At 43.2% G+C, this 24,055-nt stretch overlaps 1 long non-coding RNA gene across 1 annotated transcript; it reads right to left on the reverse strand.

Annotated features, from left to right (window-relative positions):
- Window positions 1-7,971: 7,971 nt before the first annotated feature.
- Window positions 7,972-19,778, reverse strand: LOC115458646. Its single transcript, XR_003940128.1, has 3 exons — window positions 19,715-19,778; window positions 19,022-19,133; window positions 7,972-9,401 (listed from the first exon to the last, which is right to left on the reverse strand). It is a non-coding gene; the product is annotated as an uncharacterized LOC115458646 (long non-coding RNA).
- Window positions 19,779-24,055: the final 4,277 nt, after the last annotated feature.

Here is a 24,055-nt window from a genome sequence, read left to right on the forward strand (position 1 = left end):
ATAGAAAAACGTCTGGAAAATGGACTTTCCATTCGGCATCTGTTCCTCCTTCCCAGTCCATTCTCCATCCATCATCTGTCCTTCCCCATCACCCATCGTCTGTCCTTCCCCATCACCCAGTCACCCTGTACCTGGGGTCCTCTTTATTCCTGCTCAATTTATATGTCCCTACTATCACCCCACCTAATCCCCATATCCCCACTCTTCCACCCTACCCTCAATCACACCCTCCCCCTTCCATCCAGTTTTACAATCTTTTTTTCAGCCCTACCCAACATCCAAACCTTCTCTCCACCCCCCCCACCAGACACCCCCACTACCACTAGTACACCAGGACCAGGCTATCCCCACTCCCACCCAATACCCCCCTGCTGCGGCCACCACTGCTGCTGCCCTGCTGCTGTTTCAGCAGTGGCGACAAAAATAGAAAAAAAAGATCGCGGGGCTGCACCGTTGTTCCCTTCCCGCTCGCAGCTGACCGGCTCTGCCCCGGAACAGGAAATTGTTAGAGGAAGGCGGGACTGGCAGCCGCGAACAGGAATCTGCGACGCGATCTTTATTTGTTTTTGCCACCACTGCTGTAACAGCAGCAGCAGCAGTGGTGGCCGCGGCAGGAAGGTAGTGTGTGGGAATGGAGAGAACAGCGGGCATCCGGGCAGAGCCTCTGGGCCCTCAGGCACTGCCCGGTTGCCTGAACGGTCAGTCTGCCCTGTAACCAGGATCTCTCAGCCCAGTCTTCAGGGCACACCTAGCTACTCAGGTTTTCAGGCTACCCACAATGAATATGCATGAGAAAAATTTGCATGCACTATCTCCATTCTATGCAAATCTTTCCCATGTGTATTCATTGTGGGTAGCCTGAAAACCTGACTGGTTAGGTGTGTCCTGAGGACTGAGCTGAAAACCTCTGCTCATCATGACCAATTCCATGATCAACCTTTAATTTGTTCATCTCTTATTTTGCAACTATTTCCGGAGCAGGAAACTGAGATACATTACAGTAAATACAAGAATAGCTGAGTTAGGGAAGCCAGGGTTCTAATCCTACTCCTCCCACTGACACTTTTTGTGACTTTGTCAAGTCACTTTACCCTTATGTATCTGAATGTAACTCGCTTTGAGCTTCGATTTGGAAAAAAGAGTAATAAATGTAAAAATGGTTTGGAGATCTGTAACCTGTACTCATAGCCCCACAGGGACATACATGCACACTGCGCTGGATAGTAACTTTCTATTATCTTGCTAGCCTGACAATTTTCAAAGGAAAGAAGAGACATGAAGGCAGGATTCTCTTACAGTATCAGTATTCACCCATTTACAGATGAGGAAATTGCCAATGTGACTACCTAAAGTCATGCACATAGCCTGGGCAGATGCAGCTTTGTAAGTTTCTAGTCCTCTGGCCATACCTGCAGGCTGTTGTCAACAATGCCAGGCACAGACCTATTGCTCTGCAACACAGAGGTAAATCAGAACAGGTTTGCAGGTGTCACCGTTCCTAGTCTAAATGGTGTTACTCCAAGCCCAAGAACAGGTTTCAGCCTTGTAAAAGTCTATCCTTTTCAGTCTGTTTGCAAAATAAAGGCTGCAGAGCTACCAGCTTCCTGAAACCACTTTAACCTTGGCATAGGTAGAAGGATGAACTCTGAAATATGTTAATCACCTGGTTGGACTTTTAGAAATAGAAACCAACCACCAAACAGTCAGACAAAAGACTCCTTTCTTTGGCATTGCTTTTCTTCAATGGATGATTTCTTCCTGGTGCTAAAACCAAATTAGAGTCTTTGTCAGCAGCAAGGAGCCTCAGGTTTAGTGTACAATGAGGGGAAAATGAGTTAGACCTATTGTTTCTTCACTGTTTCACTCTGATAAATGTTGATATTTTGTTATTCAAAACATTTTATTTTTAATGAGTTGAGAGGGTTCTTCTGATGTGCATTTGCAACTGCGGTCTTCAGTACATTTGGTTTCATCAAATCTACCATATTTTGACAGTAGAGGATCATTGTGTAGCCCCTGAAGCAGCCCTGCTGGGCGAAACATGGCCTGTGTTGGGCTGTACTGTATATAATCTATATAAATAAAAATGTAAATGTTCGTTTGTTCAAAATCTTAAATCTCCGAAAGTTCATCACCGATTGCTTTCAAATTTGGACACAACGTTGCATTCGAATACACGCATGTTTTTATGTATCTACTATTATATAGATGTCACAGCTGTCGTACCCGCGGAGCGAAAGCAGTGCGACGAGTAATTGCAAATCAAACTGAGGAACAACGGCCATCACCGAATGAGCGAAACAGACAAAGAATGGCTCAAATATGTGCCGAGGAAGCAGCAGAGCGATGTGCAGCCAGACCTGATGATGCACGGTTGCGAGCACGGCGATTGCGTTCTGCAGCTTCAGATCTGCTTCATTCTCAACAGAATCAACGCGACAGGCTGAGAGTGGCTTAAATCTCCGAAAGTTCTTCACCGATTGCTTTGAAATTACGCACATGTTTTTATATACTTATTATATAGATGTCACAGCTGTCGTACTCGCGGAGCAGAAGCAGTGCGAGTAGTAATTGCAAATCAAAATGAGGAAGAATGGCCATCAGCGAACGAGCGAAACACACAAAGAATGGCTCAAATACGTGCCGAGGAAGCAGCAGAGCGATGTGCAGCCAGACTTGACGGTGCATGGTTGTGAGCATGGCGATTGCGTTCTGCAGCTTCAGATCTGCTTCATTCTCAACAGAATCAACGCGACAGGCTGAGAGTGGCTTAAATCTCCGAAAGTTCTTCACCGATTGCTTTGAAATTTCGACACAATGTTGCATTCCAATACGCACGTGTTTTTATATACCTACAATTGCAAATCAAACTGAGGAAGAACGGGCATCAGCGAATGAGCGAAACAGACAAAGAATGGTTCAAATACGTGCCGAGGAAACAGCACAGCGAAAAACATCGCTCGAGGCTCTTGATCTATCATTGCAAGATTTGCGTGGAAACATCAGACCATTTGGGAACACATTAATATTGCTTGCAGGAGATTTCAGGTAAACATTACCCGTAGTTCCTCGATCGACACCAGCGGATGAAATAAATGCTTGCCTAAAATACTCTACTTTGTGGCAACATGTAAAGACGTTAAACTTAACTACAAATATGCGTGTGCAGCTGCAAAACGATCAATCAGCTCAGATATTCTCACATCAATTGCTGAAAATTGAGAACGGAAAGGTGCCGGTTGATCTGACCTGAGGACGAATTTCATTGCCTCATAACTTCTGCAATTTAGTGACCTCAAAAGAACAATTGGTTGAAAAAGTATTTCCCAATATTCAAACCAATTATAAGAATCATGATTCGCTGAGTGAACGAGCGATTCTTGCGGCTAAGAACAAAGACGTCTACAAACAACAATATTATTCAGTCTAACATTCAAAGCGAGCCACTCACAAACAAGTCCGTCAACACTGTTCTGGAAGCAGATGAAGCGCTTAATTATCCAACAGACTTTTTCAATTCACTCGATCTGCCAGGCATGCCACCGCACGTACTGCAATTGAAAATCGATGTGCCAATTATCAGGTTGCGAAATATCAACCAGCCAAAGCTTTGCAACCGCACGCGGCTTGCAGTAAAAAAATTAATGAGCAATGTTGTACAAGCAGCAATCTTGACAGGACCTTTCAAAGGTGAACATGTCCTCATTCCTCGCATTCCTATGATTCCAACAGATATGCCATTTCAATTTAACAGATTGCAATTCCCAATTCGATTGGCGTTTGCAATCACCATCAACAAAGCTCAGGGCCAATCTTTAGAATTCACCCGTTTACATCTACACACGGATTGCTTCTCACATGGACAATTATATGTTGCATGTTCTACAGTCGGCAAACCAGACAATCTCTATCTCTGCACACACAATGGAACAACAAAAAAATATTGTATACCCACAAGCATTGTGAAATTAAACATATTAGAAATGTGCGCTTCCTCTTTTCTTTCTTTTCCATTTAACCAGACTGAGCCACAGCATTGCGTGGCCGGGTAGAGCTAGTTTTTAATATATCTATTAATAAATTAAATTTTTTCATCAAGATCTGCTTTGTTAATTTTCCGTCTTGGATTTTGCAGACCGTCTGCCCCTTTGCTTTCTTGGACCCTTACTAGAGCAGTGCAGCCAATCAGGAATCTCCATTTGAGAACAGATTTCCATACTGACATTCTATTTTGCATTTTTAGTTAAAAACAGTATATAAAACTTTCGTTTTTGGATTTTAATTACATAGCACAGGTCAGAGCAATACCCTAACGTTTATTCTATAAAACATTCCATTAAAATTGACCCCCAAATAGCCAAACTGGAACATCATAGAATCGGACTAATTTGCATAAAATCTAAACATAACTAACCCCACAGCAAGCAAGTATAGGCTCCCAGAACCTGAATTCCACCATTAAAACTCATGCAAACACTTTAAAAATGTATTTTAATTCTTTTAAAATTTCCAGGTGTCAGTGCAGGTCTCCTTTTACTGTACTGCGCCGAAATTCGTGCCATTTTGGATCACCATGGCAACCAAGGACACTTCCAAACACCCCCTGCACTTCCTAGCAGTCTCCAGGGCAAAATTAATTAAAAATGCACCACAAGCACGTGCCTCATGCATGCGCAATTGCATGTAACCCTCAATTTCAGCGATATTAATATTTTTATAATTAGACCCTTCTATGGGTCACAACAAACCCCCCTTATTTTCAATATTTAATTGGTGGCACAGTGGTCCCCAATGGTCCGTTTTAACACCGGAGCCATCGGACAGAAACGGGGCATTGCGCATGCGCTGCTGACATCACTGATGACAGTGCACACCACAACGCGATGGACCCATTTTCAGTATTCCCCAGCATCCAGCATGCCTCAGGGAGCCTGGGGCTCTTCCATTCTCCATCCCCGGCTTCCCTCTTCATCAGGGGCGGTCCGGAAATGTGCGTTTCGCGCCAGATACATGATCCCACGACAGACCCGCCCGGACATGCCCACAACCTCCTGGAGCCCCCCCCCCCCCAAGGGCCAGGTAATAAAAAAATAATTTTTTTCTTATACTGGTTACAATAGGCAGAGGTAAATAAGGTTGATTAGGGTATGACTACAGAGGGTAAAAACAGGGAACTGGAAGGTGGCTGAAAAATGGGAATGAGAGACACTGGGAAATGGGAGAACCAGAGAAGTAAGCATATGATGTAGAGACACAGGGCTGGAAAGGAGAAAGGAGGAATAAAATCTAGCTAAAACATAAAAAGGCAGATCAGAGAAATAGAGAAAAAAGCTTAAACAGAAGGATCAGTGTCAGAGATGAAGTGAAAAAGATGGGAGGAGTGAAGAAACAGAAAATGGTTGTGAGATCCTAGAACAGGACTTAAACAAAAAGAAGAGGAAGTGCTAAAGATAGACCAGGACCAACCCAACTGGAAAAACAAAATGATCAGACAAAGGAACAAATTATTCCCCCCCCCCCCCCCACACACACACCATTTATAAAGCTGCGCTAGTGGCTGCTGGTGTGATAATCATTTATTTTGAATGGACCTTGTTGGCATTGCTGTGTGGCTTTGTAAACAGGGGGGGGGGGGGTAGTTTTCAATTTTTAGAGAATGAAAAATGTCACTTTTGAAAATGTGCATTACTTGTATTTTGTTCTTCACAGGAGAAAAATGCTTTTCTCTTTTTCTTTTTTCAGTATTTCACTGGGGTTTCCATTTAATTTTATGTCTACATATTTGTTTCTAATTTGCAGTGTGTTGTTTTTACTATGTGATGGTCTGGGTTTCTTTGTGTAACTGAGGTGAGGGATTCTGTTAACATGTAGGTTGTGTGTAGGAATCTGCAGCAGCCTGGCGTATCCTTTTTCCCCAAACTGGAGGTGCACTGCTGATTTATCATAGGTGGGACTGGTGCATTTGGAGATCTTGGATTTAGTTCTGGTACAGTATGATCTTTAGTGTCCATTTGGAGGCTTTTGTGTTACTTATGCAGGTGGAGAGAGAAGAAGAGTGTGCTGGGAGAAGGGAAGGGATGGAGAGCATTGGCAGCAGAATGGGGTGGGCCACAGAGATCATGGCCCTACCAATCTTTTTGTCCCATACAGCATCCGCACCGGGGGGGGGGGGGGAGAGCAAGGGGGCAGAGACAGTTTGGTTTGTTTGGCCCTTCCAAGTAAAAAGATGTTATGCTGCCCCAGAGAGAGAGAGAGAGAGAGAGAGAGAGAGAGAGAGAGAGAGAGAGAGAGAGAGAGAGAGGAGTGTGTACTGGAGAGGAGGAAGGTGAGAGAGTTTGCCAGAAGGAGGAAGAGAAAGAAGAGAGATAGGAGTTTGTACTAGGGAGGAGAAAGGTGAGATACAGAAGAGATATGAGGGGAAAGGATGAGGAATGTGAAGGAAAGAGAAAAAGAAGGGATAGGAAGTGGAGGGAAGAGATGGAAAAAAGCAAGAGGAAAGGCAGGGCAAAGAAGGGGGAAGGAAGGAGATGAGGGAGGACAGAATTGTTGAGAAGGGTGGTGTGAAACAATATGGGAAGGGCCAGAAGAAGAAACAAAGAAAGAGGAAGAGGATAGAAACATGACGACAGATAAAGGCCATATAACCCATCCAGTCTGCCCATCCTCTGTAACCCTTAATTCTTCCTGTTCCTAAGTGATCCCACATGCTTATCTCATGCCTTTTAAAATTCTGGAACAGTCCTCAACTCCACAACCTCCACCGGGAGGCCATTCCACGCCTCCACCACCCTTTCTGTGAAATAGTGCTACCTTAGATTACTCCTAAGCCTATTCCCTCTTAACTTTGTCATATGCCCCCTCATTCCAGAGCTCTCCTTCATTTGAAAAAGGCTCTCTTCCTGTACATAAATGCCCTTGAGATATATAAACGTCTCTATCATGTCTCCTCTCTCCCTCCTCTCTTCCATCGTATACATGTTGAGGTTCATAAGCCTGTCCCTATAATTTTTACGTTCAAGACCGCTTACTAATTTTGTAGCCGCCCTCTGGACCGACTCCATCCTGTTTATATCTTTCCATAGGTGCGGTCTCCAGAACTGCACGCAGTACTCCAAATGGGGCCTCACCAGAGACTTATACAACTGCACTATCACCTCCTTTTTCCTGCTGGTCATGCCTCTTTTTATGCACCTGAGGAGAGAAGCAAGGAGGGAGGCTGGAGGAAGAGATGAGGGAAAGAGGTGAATGGAATTATGGAGAGGAGGGGAGGAAGATTATATGTGGAAAAATGAGGAAGGGACTAATGGAAGAGTATAGGGGAATAGAGAAACACACGAAAAAGATGAAAATAAAAGAAATGGAAGGAAGAGAATAGGCTAATCAATGCCTATTTGAGGGGGAGGGGGAGAAAATTCTCTTCCTACCACCAATCTTAACTCTCTATCCCTTACCCCTCCCCCCCAAATGAAATAGTCAAACTATGCCTATGCATTTAGCAAGTACAATTCAATACAAATAAATGAATAAATGGAGGGAGTGACTTGACCAGAGACTGGCTTCCTCCTATCATGATGCCTTTGGTGTTTCAACAATGCATATGTGAAAAATCTGTTACCATTAATCTAGCTATTAGATATTACCACTGGTGCTGTACTGAATAGCAGAATAAGAATAATGAAAAATATTATTCAGCTGAATACAAATACTGAATATAAATAATGGGCAATGAGCTTTAACATAAAAAAAAGGTACACCGCCTTGAGTGAATTCCTTCAAAAAGGTGGTAAATAAATCCTAATAAATAAATAATAAAAGAAGCAACATGAAATCAGAGATCCAGTGTTTATTTCAGTAGGATTTAGCACAGTAGAGCTCTGGATTATTTGTATTTGATTTTAAATCACTATTCAGTTGAATACAAATAATGTATTTGGGGCCAAATTGAACTGAATAGGAATATTTGGTACAGCCTTAATTACTGCTCACCTTTTCCCCTAATACATACCTTTCTGAATGACATTTTTTTCCCATTTCTTTTATTTTACTAAGAAACTATACATTATTCTTCTAGATTTATTTATTTTATACAAACACATATACATTTTATCATATTTAACCGCTTCTTATAAGATTAAAACCATATTATGATCATCTCCTCTACAAAGACAAATATGGACACATATGAACCTCACTCATTTGGGGTTATTATCGCCAAGGCTTCCCTAACTTGTCCTGGGGATCCCAGAGCCAGTTGGGCTTTCAGGTCTTTTACAAAGAATATGCATGACATAAATGTATGCAATGCATACAGAATTATTTCATATGCATTTGTTGAGGATATCCTGATATCTCCACAGGCTTGGGGTGGGGGTGGGGGGTGCTCAAGACAGGTCTGGAAGCCTTGCATGAATTTATTTTGTACATCTGCTTTTCTCCACAAGGTGGCAGAAAGAGCCTAGAGTTGAAAACATCTAAGACAATCAATTCAAGCGTTTTATCACAATCTGGTTATGAATTTGCAAGTGTAATTTTCTTTGAAAAGGTAACTGATTTTAAGACAAAATAAAAACTGGCAGTGCTAGAGTATTGTTTTAAATATAGTCCTCAGCATTCTCAGTCTCTAGCACAGAGTACATCTTGAGTACGTTCCATGCAGCCTTCCACAGACTGAAATGCAATGACAGAAATGATTCTTTTATTATGATTATTATAAAATTATTCTCTTTCCTAAAATTAGCTACTCAGTTTTGTATGGAAATGTAACTTCAGGTGCCAGTGCTGCATTCGGATCTGACCATTTTGGTCCAGAATTTTCAGAATCTCCATTCTGCATTTTGCCAGGACTTAAGATTTTTAGCAATTAAGAGTCATTAAATCTTCTGAATTCAGAAGCTAAGGCCTGTATACATAAACACAGGTAGACACTGCATGTGCTGATTTACACATATTGGAACATTTTTCTTTTGGAGACTGATGGACTCAGTTTATAGAAGTGAAGGAGTACCCTGGCATTTTATGTGGTTGTCTGAGAACTAGAGAAGCCAGGGCTCAGGTTCTCTCCTTGTGACCTTGCGAGTCACTTCACCCTCCATTGCCTCAGGTGAAAACTTAGACTGTAAGCTGTCCAGGGACAGGGAAGTACCTACTAAACCAGAATATAATTCACATTAGCACAGGCTTAGAAGGTGACTCATCAAATGTATATCCATCATTTCCTTGTCACAGGTCTTCCCCTGTTTAAGATATGACTAGGCCATAGGGGTGGAGCATAGTCCTCACTTTCTCTTATGTCTCGCCAAGGGTATCTTCACTGCAGGGTTCACTGTTATTTGCTTCTTTCTCATTTCCCACAGTGCCTTCTATTGGAGTCTGTATGGCTTTCACTTTCTTATTTCCTCTTCCTATAAAAAGGAAAGAGTTTGTAACAACCAAACTCATACTGGGTGAGTCAAACAAACTTCAAGTTAAGCTCTGACTTGATGATCTTAGGAGATCTGGGTTACATTATTTATTTATGGAATGGTGGAGCCACCTGTGTGTAATAAGAAAGTGTGAAGCTGCTCTGGCTCTCAAGCAACATACGCTTCAATCTTCATTAAAAACTTGGGCACCATTAGACTCCTATTGTGCTAATATCAGCACCTGGACTCAGGCTACTATAACTTTACAATGATCACCTTTATTGATACCTTTATTATTGTCTTTTAGATCTTCTGGACTTTAAATAAGCGGAAAGTGTATTTTCACACCAGCTATAATGGATGCTTTTTCTTTTTGTTCTGTTATATGGTTAAATTAGTAACATAGTAAATGACGGCAGAAAAAGACCTGCATGGTCCATCCAGTCTGCCCTACAAGATAAACTCATAAGTGCTACTTTTTGTGTATACCTTACCTTGATTTGTACCTGTCCTTTTCAGGGAACAGACCATATAAGTCTGCCCAGCACTATCCCTGCCTCCCAACCACCAGCCCCGCCTCCCACCACCGGCTCTGGCACAGACCGTATAAGTCTGCCCAGCACTATCCCCGCCTCCCGCCACCAGCTCTGCCACCCAATCTCAGCTAAGCTCCTTAGGATCCATTATAAACTTTTATGAAAAAATATTTTCAATAAAAAGATTTTAAAAAATTTATATTCCACACTATCCTACAACTCTGGGTGTATCACAGTATCACACACATAATTAAAACAAAAACAACGGACAGATCGACTCCAAACAGATCGCAATGCAATGATAAAACAGCTAACATCGGCAGCATGTAGCTAGACACATCTCTAAGCAGTACTGACTCTTGATTCATGACCTATGGCAGTGGTAGCACTCATGGCACCCTGACAAAAGACTAAGGTGAATGCTTGCTCTTGCATTGACACCTAGTAGTTAGTTATGGAGCAGTGTTGGGAAGACCTCTGTGTGGAAGCTGCATTCTGCTATATACAGAAGGTTTGTTGTGATGCTTTTTGGGGAGGAAATGGAAGAAAAAAAAGAGAAAATTGTATGTAAACTTAATCTCTGATGAGAACTGGCTGAGACAGTGTGCTAGAGGGTAAAGCCTCTTCATACTCATTAAAAATGCATTTATGATTGGTTGATATAGGTCATAGAATTCACCCAGTACAGCAGAGTATTTCTGTCTGAATCAGATCCATAAAAGCTTTGACTGAACTGAGTCTTATATGATCAAAAACCTTCAGTATGAAACTTCCCCTTCAGCTATAACTAGGATAAAACTGGGAACAATGGATGCATTTCAGTTTTATTTTTCAGGAAAAGACTAATTTATTACATCAGGCATCAAAGTTTGGCAAACAGTTGATAATACAAGTGGGAGAAACTTCTACTTGTGAAATAATTCACTTCCTTAAAGCCTGAAATGACCGTTTCAACCAGCTATAATTAGTCACCTGAGTTCTTCAGTGAAATGTTTTTTATTATGTGCAAAATTAGGACAAAAGAGGGGGACAGAGCTCACCTCATTGCTTTGTCTATCTGGCCTTATCAACCAGGAGTCTCAACTTTTTCACCTGTAGGAAATACCTGTGCAACCCAGCCCATTGCTACTCCGTGATCAAACACAATTTACATGAGAACAGTCTTCTAATCTCAAGCAGCCTTTGAGTATTGAGCACCTCCTGCCAATCTGTACCTGTGAGCATTGCCTAAACAAACATTCAAATACTCACTTATCAGCTTAGCTGTTAAAAATCTCTGTTTAAGCCCTATGCTTTCCAAGTTCATCCAGCAAACCATTAGCCAAAACCACCAGGCAGTGGAGTGTGCCTTATCACAGGCAACCAAAACTCAAGTGTATCAGCTTCAACAAATATTTATTGAACATGAAATTCCTATGCTAGTTGTAAACACCCTGATTCTGGGTACATGGCGGTTCCTATCTCTTTTCAATATTATTGTCTTTTCAACCTGAACATAACCAATGATGCCCACATTACAGCAACGAGAAAGGTAGAGAGATTTTAGATACGTAAGGAAAGGCCTGTGTACCACGAAGAATATTTGCATGGCTTTGATTTTTTTTAAAAAATTCCATCACAAAAGCATTCTGTAATTTCTAGTTCTGTTTTTAATCAACTGAAAAATGGCCGCAAACCAGGGGCGGACTTACCATTCGGGCAACTGGGCAGTGCCCAAGGACCAGAGGCTCTTGGGGGCCAGGCAGAATACCAGTAGTGGGCAGGAAAGAGTGGGGTTCTTTCCTGTCCCTGAAGAAGCCACTAGACTACCAGGGCCCTTCAAGGTAGGACTGGGAAGGGCCCACTGAGGCTCTGGGGACTGTGGTGTGTGGGAGGGGGTGATGGCAGCGTGGCGGTAGGGGGGGCTGTAGTGTGTGGGAGGGGGCGAGTGCAGTGCAGTAGTGGGGAGGCCGGTGAGCAACAGCCGGGGGGGGCGTCGACATTTACTGCCCCGGGGGCCCAAATCACTGTCAGTCCGTCCCTGCCCCAGACTGCTTTGTGCTAAGAGAGAAATAAATCTATAGATCCAGGAGGAATTGCACTTGTCTACATTTTCCTGTTAGAATTTCATACGGACATCGAGAGGGTGGATGCAAATCAGAGAAGAGTTACTAAAATGGCACAAGGCCTGCAACACCAGCCCTACCAAGAAAGGCTTTAGACATTGACAATGTCCTTGTTAGAGGAAGCAAGGGAAAGGGAATATGAAAGAAAGTAGAAACTTTCAAATATTTGATAGGCTTCTTCACTGAGAGGGCGGTAGATACCTTTGAAGAACTGCCAGCAGAGATAATTTAATTAAATTCAATACAAATTTTTATATACCTAAGGGGCAATATCTCCAAATGAGTTAGTTGGTTTTGTACATACCTTGACTGTAAAGAACCTTACTCCTCAGCCAGTGTATGTGGATATGATCTCAGTCTTTCAAATTTACTGCTAACACTAATCGTAGAACTTGCATCATGCCAAAGAGAACTTCCCTTTGGAGTTTGTAGGCTGTAATGTGCATAATGCTTGGAAATTCCTTGCAGTCAAGCCTGTGGTACCCAAAATGATGGGAAATATTTCTATTCCCTTCTAAAGGTAGCAGTACATTCTATGCTCTTTATCTGCAGAAATCCACTTAACTGTAGTTAATCCTTTTAAACTCTTTTATTCACTTATGTGGTTTATCAGTTGGTCTATGAAGAAGTCCAAAAGAACCTTTATCTGCAGTGTCTGTACTATGCTACCACCATCTCTAGCCCTAGTGTATAAACTACAGATAGGCACCTTTTTATCCTGGGCGATGTGCGGCCAGTGTTTATTCTTCCATTTCTTCCCAAGCATACTTCAATTTTAGTGTTGCCTTGCTGAGATTCAGTATAGATATTACACAATGGGGTCACTACGGGAAGGTACTTGAAAGACTTGAGAAGAAAAGTTTATTCTCTCCTCCTCAGGGATGCCCAGCAATCTACTTGCTGCAACTGCTGAATTTTATGCAGTATCTCCATTTTGACCACTGCTGCAATCCTTGTTGACCCCAGCAGTACAGCATTCAAAACCATGATGAGGTTTAAACATGCTTAAGGCAGACATGGAGTGATGGTGGAGTAACAGATTACTTTGAGAAGTGATTTACCTTTTTTTTTTGGGGAGGAAGGGAGTTAGCAATTTTGTCCGTAGTACCTGAAGATTGGAGGGTGGCCAATGTGACGTCGATTTTTAAAAAGGGATCTAGGGGTGATCCAGGAAATTACAGACCGGTAAGCCTGACATCAGTGCCGGGCAAAATAGTGGAAACTATTATAAAGAATAAAATTCCAGAACACGTGGAGGGGCATAATTGAACACGAACGCCCATCTACATGGGCGTCTATATCAGAAAACGGGTATATGTAGAGGCGGGACAGACCGTATTATCGGAAAAGATGGGCGTCCATCTTTCGTTTTGAAAATACGGTTTGGACGGGCCAAATGCCATGGATTTGGTCCCTTCTGAGATGGACGTTTTTTTTTTTTTGCGATAATGGAAACTAAAAATGCCCAGCTCAGAAACGTCTCAATCCAAGCCATTTGGTCGTGGGAGGGACAAATGTACAACACTACCATAGCTGTTAGGGGTGAAGGGGGCAACTACATGTGGGTACAGTGGGTTTTAGAGGCCTCCCATTTACCACCACAAGTGTTACGGGTGGGGGGGGGGGGATGGGCCTGGGTCTGCCTGCCTGAAGTGCACTGCAGTACCCACTAAAAGTGCTCCAGGGACAGGACTTGTTGCTGGTGTATAACCTTGGCACAGCAGTTCACACCTGAAGACTAATCTCGCCGAAAATGTCCTTTATTGGAATAAGCACCTTTACTGACAGTTAACTGCAGATCAGAGGTTGTGCCCCACTGGCAACGAGTGTCGCTGGTACTGAGATTAGCAGTAGGTCCGAGCTGGCAGAATGGTGTACAATGCCTTCTTTCAGCAACATTCAAGGTAAGAACTAAGTGCTGTAACGTGGCTAACACATGAAAGGGATCTAAAAGTGTCTTACACAAATGGCCACTACCTCATGGACTACCGGAAACAAAACAGGGTACACTCTGACCCAGTAAGCAGAGGGAAAAGCACCATGGGAGTAGAGCCTACCAACTACCAACATCGTGAGCATTTAACACAAGCTAGTGGAATCACGGAGCCCAATACCCTACACCCACCATAATGCATTGCTGATGTGACTCTGCAGTGCCCTTAACAGAAAAGGTGTCACATTCACCCGAGAACCACATCAGAACCAGGGAAAGGCTGTCAGAGGATAGAACACATTCTGCTGTCATGGAGGTGGGTACGGCATTTGAAGCTGGCATAGAGGCTGGAAAAAAAGTTTTTAAAGTGGGGTTTTTTTGGTGGGAGGGGGTTAGTGACCACTGGGGGAGTCCGGGGAGGTCATCTCCAATTCCCTCCGGTGGTCATCTGGTCAGTTGGGGCACTTTTTCAGGACTTGGACCTGAAAAAAAAAGGGTCCAAATAAAGCGGACCAAATTCTCATCAAAAACGCCCTTCTTGTTTCGATTATCAGCTAAAGACGCCCATCTCTCCTCAGCCGATAACCACGCCCCAGTCCCGCCTTCGCCACGCCTCCGACACGCCCCCATGTTCTTTGTTCATCTCTGTGACGGACTGCAGTTGAGGACGCCCAAAATCGGGTTTCGATTATACCGATTTGGGCGCCCATGGGAAATGGATGCCCATCTTCTGATTTGGGTCGAAATATGGGCGTCTTTCTCTTTCGAAAATATGCTGGATAGACAAACATAGTTTAATGGGACGTGGTCAGCATGGATCCAGCCAAGGGAAGTCTTGCCTTACCAATTTGCTTCATTTCTTTGAAGGCATGAATAAACACATGGATAAAGGTGAGCCAGTTGATGTAGTGTATCTAGATTTTCAGAAAGCTTTTGATAAAGTTCCTTATGAGAGACTCGTGAGAAAATTAAAAAGTCATGGGATATGAGGCAAGGTTCTGGTGTGGATTAGGAATTGGCTATTGGACAGAAAACAGAGGGTAGGGTTAAATGGCCATTTCTCTTAATGGAGGAGGGTGAACAGTGGAGTGCCACAGTCATCAGTACTGGGGCTAGTGCTATTTAACATATTTATAAATGATATGGAAATCGGATCGACGAGTGAGGTGATTAAATTTGCAGATGACACAAAACTATTCAAAGTTGTTAAAACACATGCAGACAGTGAAATATTGCAGGAAGACCTTAAGAAATTGGAAGGCTGGGCATCCAAATGGCAGATGAAATTTAATGTGGACAAATGTAAGGTGATGCACTGTGATGGGGTGTACGTCCCATCACTTGGAAATACATGGTAAACCACAATATACTACTAAGACTCCTAGACGACATCGGGATTGGTGGAAATATACTCAGCTGGATCAAGGGTTTTTTAACCACCAGAACATACCAAGTGAAATCAAATTCAAACATATCACCACCGTGGAAAGCAGACTGCGGAGTACCTCAAGGATCACCACTATCACCAATACTTTTCAACATAATGATGATCCCACTGGCTAAGTCCTTATCCAATCAAGGTCTCAACCCATTCATCTACGCAGACGATGTCACAATATACATTCCCTTCAGACATGATCTGACAGAAATCACCAATGAAATCAAGCTCGGTCTGAACACTATGGACTCATGGGCAAACTCATTTCAACTGAAACTGAACACTAAGAAAACACACTGTCTCATCCTCTCATCTCAACACAATACGTACAAACCCATGACCTTAAACACCCCAGACCACACCCTCCCTATCTCAGATAGCCTGAAAATACTCGGTGTTACAATCGACTGCAACCTTACACTTGAGAGCCAAGTGAACTCCACAACAAAGAAAATGTTCCACTCAATGTGGAAACTTAAACGCATAAAACCTTTCTTCCCGAGGGAAATATTCCGTAACCTAATACAATCAATGATACTAAGCCATGCAGACTATTGCAACGGAATCTATGCGGGATGTAAATAACTCACAAAGAAACTCCAGACCGCTCAAAACACAGCAGCCAGGCTGATATTTGGTAAAACACGATTCAAAAGTGCCAAACCCCTCTGAGAAAAACTGCATTGGCTCCCAATCAAAGAACGTATTACCTTCAAAATTTGCACCCTGGTCCACAAAATTATCTACGGCGAAGTCCCAGGCTACATGACAGACCTCATAGATCTACCAACCAGAAACACAACCAGATCATCACGAACATACCTAAGTCTCCGCTACCCAAACTGCAAAGGACTCAAATACAAAGCAACTTACGCATCCAGCTTCTCCTATAGAAGCACACGACTATGGAACTCACTGCCAAAAGCTGTGAAAACAACCTACGACCATCTAAACTTCAGGAAATCACTAAAAACCAACCTGTTCAAAAAGGCATACCCTACCGACCCAACATAAATGCCTACACTCTGCAACACAGCAAAACCAAAGCTCGTAACGGACACTATGTAACCTCTCCTCTCTTCGATCCCCATTGTGCCTAAACCTTAATTGACCACAACATCACCATGTATTTGTTTCTCTACCGGACTTGGCGAACACCTTTACGGTACTATGTAAGTCACATTGAGCCTGCAGATAGGTGGGAAAATGTGGGATACAAATGTAACAAATAAATAAATAAAAATACACATTGTTATTTATTTATTTATTTATTACATTTGTACCCCGCGCTTTCCCGCTCATGGCAGGTTCAATGTGGCTTACATAGTAGTTAGGATTTCAGTGTGTTACAGAGAGAATTGTACATCTGTAGCAACGTTGTATTAACGTAGCAAGATAGAAGTAGTTATTTGAAATGTTAAGTAGTAGTAGTAGTTATCACAAGAGAAGGGGTAGTGTAGGTGGGAGAGTTAGGGAGGGGGTGAGTGAGTTGTGTTAGGAGATTTGGTGTAAGAGAATAGGGGGGGAGGAGATGTAGGAGGATTTGGTGGGAGGGTGTGGGAGGGGGAGGGGTCTAGTTCATTGTCATTATCACTTGGCTGGTTGTTGTGTGTTACAGTGGGGGAAATAAGTATTTGATCCCTTGCTGATTTTGTAAGTTTGCCCACTGACAAAGACATGAGCAGCCCATAATTGAAGGGTAGGTTATTGGTAACAGTGAGAGATAGCACATCACAAATTAAATCCGGAAAATCACATTGTGGAAAGTATATGAATTTATTTGCATTCTGCAGAGGGAAATAAGTATTTGATCCCCCACCAACCAGTAAGAGATCTGGCCCCTACAGACCAGGTAGATGCTCCAAATCAACTCGTTACCTGCATGACAGACAGCTGTCGGCAATGGTCACCTGTATGAAAGACACCTGTCCACAGACTCGGTGAATCAGTCAGACTCTAACCTCTACAAAATGGCCAAGAGCAAGGAGCTGTCTAAGGATGTCAGGGACAAGATCATACACCTGCACAAGGCTGGAATGGGCTACAAAACCATCAGTAAGATGCTGGGCGAGAAGGAGACAACTGTTGGTGCCATAGTAAGAAAATGGAAGAAGTACAAAATGACTGTCAATCGACAAAGATCTGGGGCTCCACGCAAAATCTCACCTCGTGGGGTATCCTTGATCATGAGGAAGGTTAGAAATCAGCCTACAACTACAAGGGGGGAACTTGTCAATGATCTCACGGCAGCTGGGACCACTGTCACCACGAAAACCATTGGTAACACATTACGACATAACGGATTGCAATCCTGCAGTGCCCGCAAGGTCCCCCTGCTCCGGAAGGCACATGTGACGGCCCGTCTGAAGTTTGCCAGTGAACACCTGGATGATGCCGAGAGTGATTGGGAGAAGGTGCTGTGGTCAGATGAGACAAAAATTGAGCTCTTTGGCATGAACTCAACTCGCCGTGTTTGGAGGAAGAGAAATGCTGCCTATGACCCAAAGAACACCGTCCCCACTGTCAAGCATGGAGGTGGAAATGTTATGTTTTGGGGGTGTTTCTCTGCTAAGGGCACAGGACTACTTCACCGCATCAATGGGAGAATGGATGGGGCCATGTACCGTACAATTCTGAGTGACAACCTCCTTCCCTCCGCCAGGGCCTTAAAAATGGGTCGTGGCTGGGTCTTCCAGCACGACAATGACCCAAAACATACAGCCAAGGCAACAAAGGAGTGGCTCAGGAAGAAGCACATTAGGGTCATGGAGTGGCCTAGCCAGTCACCAGACCTTAATCCCATTGAAAACTTATGGAGGGAGCTGAAGATGCGAGTTGCCAAGCGACAGCCCAGAACTCTTAATGATTTAGAGATGATCTGCAAAGAGGAGTGGACCAAAATTCCTCCTGACATGTGTGCAAACCTCATCATCAACTACAGAAGACGTCTGACCGCTGTGCTTGCCAACAAGGGTTTTGCCACCAAGTATTAGGTCTTGTTTGCCAGAGGGATTAAATACTTATTTCCCTCTGCAGAATGCAAATAAATTCATATACTTTCCACAATGTGATTTTCCGGATTTAATTTGTGATGTGCTATCTCTCACTGTTACCAATAACCTACCCTTCAATTATGGGCTGCTCATGTCTTTGTCAGTGGGCAAACTTACAAAATCAGCAAGGGATCAAATACTTATTTCCCCCACTGTATAGAATTCAAGGGATCCACATTGATTTACACTTGGGTTTTGTTTGTGTGAATGGCTGCGCCTAAAAGTAGTCATGGTTCCTGGTGCTAAGCACTATTCTATAAACAGCGCCTAACTTTGAGCACCGTTTATAGAACAGCGCTTAATGCTTTTTTCAGTGCCAATTTTTTAGGCATCATTTGTAGAATTTAGTCAATTAGGACTTAAAATCCTTTAGTAAAAGGGCCACTAAGTTAGTCCAGTAAAAAGGTATCACCCACAACTTGGTCATTGACTCTTAGTTTCACACCTCTTATGAATAGAAACATGGCTGTCTAGCAAATTTCAGTTGAATGTATAGGTTTCTGTGAGAATTTCAACTGAGTCACACTGGTGTGTTATCTCAGCCTTGGTTTATACCTTTTATCCAGTGGTTATGTCCCCCTTTCCTTTTACTATGCTGAGCTTTGGCTGTAATGCACAAATATTCCCGATCCTTCCCCTGCTGGTTCTGCTCTGTTTCAGGACCAGTCTGTGGAGAAAAAAAGAAGAGGTTAGTGGTGTGAATTTGCCCCTCACCTTTCCCTTCCCACTGCTCTGTACACTGGCCTCAGAGAGACCCTAACATTGCATGTTGGAAGTCCCTGAATCTCTCATCTTTATATACATACATCACGCTAGAAGATGAGAGATTCAGGGACTTCCAACTGGTTAGAACATGCACATGGCAAAACTAGGGCAGGAAGCTTTAGCATGTCCTGCGTTAGGACATTTTTGCTGCATTAGATATGCATTAGCGCCTAATGCAGTTTAGTAAAAGGGCCCCTATGTTTCTGTATATCCTGAGAATAAAGGTAATTTCAATGTTAATTTCAATGCTGTATTGTTTTATTTCTACATTGCTTGGTGTGAATAAAGATGCAGACTGAAGCAAGATAACCTTATTTTGCCAAGACAGCTCCTAACAAGCTCTCTCTGTTGCTTTAATTTGCATATTTCAGCTGCAGTAGTAGGACTGCAAAGATAGGTCAGCTATTTCCATTTTATCTGTCCTGACAAAATTCTTTTAAGGCCAAACACTATCATGAGAATAAAGAGCCAAGAAAAGCAAACCTCACTGTCGGATGTGTCTGGCTCATCTGCTTCCCCTTTCCTGGAATCCGCCCCATCATTATCTAGTGAAAAATCCAGAAATAGATTTAGTGATTCTCTTGTACTCCTGCAAAGTAACTGATGTCAGCCAAGATATCAGGTGAGTTCCCATCTAGACAGTTCCCACTCACCAATTCCCCCGAGAAAATTCCCACCTAGGACAATTCCCCCCGGGACAATTCCCACTAAGCACTTTCCCTCTCCTTGGACATTTCCCACCATCCCTAGCCTGTAGCTTCTTTCTTGTACTGGGTCCCATAAGTCCTGGCGGTGTTTTTTTTACAAAAAGGAGGAGGAAAATCCTCACGTATAACAAAAGCAATGGACAAAAAAGTGAGGACAGCTCAAAGAGGATATCAGGAAGTCTTTAATATCAACAGCTTACAAATGACCCGACACGGCCGTGTTTCGGCACCAAGGCCTGCATCAGAGGTCAATTGGATCTGTTGTAAAAGTTAAGCTTTCTTAAATCGAGGACAAGAAAAGCTCTCAGGAATCAGCTTGGTTTAGTTTATTTGTTTTCTACATGTGGATTTACAAGTGCTGCCTTACAATGACCTCTATTTGCCTCTAAAAATGGACTTGGAAGGCCAGGAGTAAAGGTGTGTGGAATCAGATCTAGTGCCACTGTTGTAGATGGATGTGGCTTCTTCTGCCACACCCCAAAATCTGCTTCTTTGTAGGATGGTTGCTGCACCGGGAGGGCGGATGCACAACCTAAGAAACAGAAATTGACACTAGATAGTTGGCTAGGGCCAGTGGCAACCTTAAAAAAATTAATCTTTGTTGAGTGCTTCTGTCAATCAAAACCCAAAAGCCACTGTCATAATTGATTTGAATAGCTCTTGTATATGCATGGAGAATAGAGGCATGATATGGGAGAGGCTCTTTACTCAGGGAAAAAGGCATTATCATGCCAATCTTTGCTGGATTTAACCCTTCGGCTGCCTCTAGCTATTGGGAGAGCTGGTTGCCACCTCCAGCCAGGAAGGTGAGTGTCCCCTTAAAATTTGCAAGTTGCAGTATATTCAGGGTAATCTCTCTTGTTTTTTTTTTTTTTGCTTCATATTTTTATTAGAAGTTTTGTGTCAAACATAAAACAGACAATAAAACAAACAATAACAACAATCCATGGCATATACAATAAAAGATCAGAGTATTATCAGCGTTCCAACTCTAGATACCAGCAGAAATATACAAGATTAGGTAGTGACAGGAGAATCTTGACATAATAAATCCAAGCGGGCCCAGGTCTTTAATACTGACTTAACTCTATGATGTTTGCGAGCCAAAATCATTTCACACTTTCTGATCACACATACATAGCTCCACCATTCATTGTAATTTAAATGTACATTATTTTTCCAATTGGAGACAATTAAATGCAAGGCAACAGCTAATAGGATGTTGAACAATTTCTTATCCGATTCCAAAATAGTGATAGAAGGAGAAGAGGCTCTTAAAATCACTATTTCATAAGAGATTGCTGTGGTCATTGGCAGATGAAAAACAAGACACATTTTTGCCCAAATAAATCGCCAGTATGCTCTAACATTCTTACAGAAGAAAACCATATGTGCTAGTGACCCATCAGGGCCTTGACACGACCAACATTTATAAGTAACACTTTTAGTGATCCTAGTCACTCTAGCAGGGGTCCAGTAGGCTCTGTGGAATATAAAATAAGAGGATTGGGATATCGCCGCTGATTTAGTAGGCCGCAGGGAATTAACCCAAAAGGTATACCAATCAAAGTCAGTTGTGTCAAAACTCAAATCCGCTTCCCAAGACAGCCGCAAGGGAGCAACAGCATCCACATAAGAATCTTGAAGTTTGTTATACAAAAGAGATGCCTTCCTTTTACCTGTAGCAATGCTATGTCTGAAGGAGACAAAATCAGAAGGAGTAGTCAAAAGAGAGTTACAGACCTGAAAAGACAAAATACATTGAGCTATGTCTCTCCACCCATGTGGATCTATTAAGGAGAGATCATATAATGTTGATACAGCATCCGGAGATAACAGAGTACCAGTAAGAAATAGGTGAGATAACAACCATATACCCTTTCCCATCCACTCCTCACGTAGAGACCGCAGGAGAACCGTGGGGAAGGCAGAGTTATACCAGAGAGAGACATCCTCCAGTGAACTAACGCTATATCCAAGACCAGTTCTAAAAGTATGGATAGTAGAAGCAGAGGCTTTTAACATTTTTAGAAGACTTTTATTGAGAATTCAGGCACAATATAACTGTTAAGCAAACAACAGTGTCCAAAAGGCTCCAACAAGCTGAAATACAATGATAAGTCTTCAATCTTTTTATGAATATGTATAAATGATAAAATAAAAAGAAAGAAGCCACAGTAGCAACACTGAACACAATCCCCACCCCTTCCCCCCAAATCCCCGTGGATGAGAATGAGAATTCAGTCAGCCAGTACCAACCAGATAACACATGAACTCCCACAAAATAGAAATGTAAAGACAAATAAGGGTCATCTCTCCCCAACTAAAGGAAATCACCAACAAAATCAACCAAAGCTTCCAAATCATGCATTCCTAGGCGGATGCATTCCAGCTAAAACTCAATGCAGAAAAAACACAATGTCTTATACTCACATCACAACACAATACAAATAAATTCACCACCATAACCACCCCTAACTTCTCCCTCCCTATCTCAAACAATCTGAAAATCCTGGGAGTCACCATTGACCGGAACCTCACACTCGAAAACCACGTGAAGAATACAACGAAGAAGATGTTCCACTCCATGTGGAAACTTAAGAGTAAAACCTTTTTTCCCAAGGGCCATCTTTCGAAACCTGATACAATCCCTAGTAATAAGCCACCTAGACTACTGCAACTCACTCTACGCTGGTTGTGAAGAACAGATCATCAAGAAACTCCAAACAGCCCAGAACACTGCAGCCAGACTCATATTCGGAAAAACAAAATATGAAAGTGCAAAACCCCTAATAAAGAACCTACACTGGCTCCCACTGAAAGAACGCATCACGTTCAAGATATGCACGATTGTTCATAAAATCATTCATGGAGATGCCCCGACCTACATGCTAGATCTCATGGACCTTCCACCCGGAAATGCTAAACGATCCTCTCGTACCTTTCGTGTCGCGCCACCCACGCGGGACGCGCTCTCGAGGTCCTTTGCATACCTTCAGGCTTCTTCCCCGGGAGCGCGGGGTTTGTGAGTCCTTAAGGCAAAATCACCCTCCAGGTAGAAAGGAGAAAAGACTGGACTGGAACTCCGGCCTGGAGTTGTACACCGGAACACTCGGAACTGGAACGCACCGGACGGGTGCGCACTGGAGTGGGGCCTGCTGGACTGGACACACTGGAGTGGCCCCACTGGACTGGAACATACAGGAGTGAAACCCGCTGGACTGGAACACACTGGAGCGGAACCCACGGAACTGGAACACCCTGGACCTAGGCTTCACCTACACTTGACTGCCTTCCCCCTCGGGTTGAGCCCTCAGGTTCTTGCAGCCGGTAGCACTTACAGGAACAGCAGGAATGAAGATCCAGGAGTGCCCCCTGGCACCTAGGCGAAGGCAAGGCAGACAATCAGGAACTATCCGGGTTCTGGCAGTCAGCAGGAATCAACACAATGACAAGTAAGCTGGACCCAGGCTCATAGAGACGCTGTACCCGGGCAACCCAGTCATACACAGGAACATACACAGAGCAAACTCAAGAGACTTGGAAGGCTATACACCAGCTAACAAGTAAGCTGTGCCCAAGCTAACAAGTCATGCCCTGGACCCAAACACAGGAGACTAGCAAGGCTTAACACAGGCTACAAGCCAGAGGGGCCTAAGCTGGCTAGTCTACACTAAGAACAAACACAGTCTTGGGATAGCGACTAGCAAGGGCGGCTAGTCTAACACTAGGAACAAACACAGACTAGGAAATAGCTAGCAGGACGGCTAGCTGACACGAGGAACAAACATAGTCTTGGAAATAGCTTAGCAGGACGGCTAGCTGACACGAGGAACAAACATAGTCTTGGAAATAGCTTAGCAGGACGGCTAGCTGACACGAGGAACAAACATAGTGAACTAGCAGAGCTATGCACAGGCAACAAGCCAGACGGTGCCTAAGCTAACTAGTCATACCTTGGAAACAAACATAGAGAACTAGTGGAGCTAGGCACAGGCAACCAGCCAGACGGTGCCTAAGCTAACTAGTCCTACCTTGGAAACAAACATAGAGAACTAGTAGAGCTATGCACAGGCAACAAGCCAGACGGTGCCTTAGCTAACTAGTCATACCTTGG

Source organism: Microcaecilia unicolor, unplaced genomic scaffold, assembly GCF_901765095.1.
Source record: "Microcaecilia unicolor unplaced genomic scaffold, aMicUni1.1, whole genome shotgun sequence".
Classification (NCBI taxonomy): Eukaryota; Metazoa; Chordata; class Amphibia; order Gymnophiona; family Siphonopidae; genus Microcaecilia; species Microcaecilia unicolor.